Genomic DNA, 1210 nt, shown 5'->3' on the forward strand with positions numbered 1-1210 from the left:
AAAGGTAAACAAACAAATAATAAAAACAAGTCACATGGCCAGCATTTTTTTTGGAAAAACATTGGAATATAAGCACTTTTATCAAATCTTCATTGTGGTAAGATCATGTAAGTTCTTCTTAAATCCATGGAAACTCAACAGTTTGTAAGGTAGGTTAGCTCAGCAGGTTAGAGCACCATGCTGGTAATGCTGAGGTTGTCGGTTCAAACCCTGTATGGGGCAATTCATGTCTAAGGTCCTTCAGACAATCAACAGTTCAAATAAATAAGGGTTCAAAAATAAAATCACCACCTCACAATTAAAAAATGGTTCAAAAATAATATCAACACTTCACAATTAAAAAATAAAATCAACACTTCAAAATTAAAAATGGTTCAAAAATAAAATCAACACTTCAAAATGTATAATGGTAACTGTTTCTGTCTGTTCAGTCCATAAAGTCAATACTTAGAAATAAAAAAATGGCTAGGAAGTGCATTACAAACCTTTTTTTGAAATGGCACGTTAAATTCAAGTCTCCATTACAGACCAGAGAAAACTAAAGAGAATGTTGTATTTATCTTGAGGAAATAAATGACGATGCCAAAGTTAATTAGACTGTAACATACGCAGTCCGCTGCTCAACCACTGCGGAATTAGAAAGAAACCACTGGAAGTAACTCATCCAGCAGATTTAACAAATGGAGCCTTCTTGGTGCTCGTTACCCAGGAGAGCGGCGCTCTGGAGGAGCTGCAGACGTAACATCTGTCCGTTTCGGAGAAGGGAAACCACCCAAAATAAATAAATAAATAAATAAAAATAAAAATAAAAAATCCTGGTAGAAGCCACACCGGACCGTAGGGTAAAACACTCAGAGTTCAGTTGATCTGTTTGGATCAGATAGATCCAACTGACTGATGAATTAGCGCAGATTTTTTCTGCAGATGGGAAGGAAGTGCGTTCAGACCCCAGCGGGTGAAGTGATGCTAATTTAAGTGAAGTCGCTTAATTTAATTTATTAAAAGTTATTGGGGCCTCAGTCAGTGGTTTATGTCACTACGAGAAAAAATGTAGATACATTTATCTGCTTAATTTGTGATGGGATCTGGATTCACGGTGAATATTAACTAAACCGCATAAAATGTGACTAAATAGCCAATGTTAATATGATTGTAGTTTCACGGATAAAAATAGTACATGATAACGGATAACAAAAAAAGTCTAGCGTGA

Source organism: Poecilia formosa, unplaced genomic scaffold (assembly GCF_000485575.1).
Source record: "Poecilia formosa unplaced genomic scaffold, Poecilia_formosa-5.1.2 Scaffold70, whole genome shotgun sequence".
Taxonomy (NCBI): Eukaryota; Metazoa; Chordata; class Actinopteri; order Cyprinodontiformes; family Poeciliidae; genus Poecilia; species Poecilia formosa.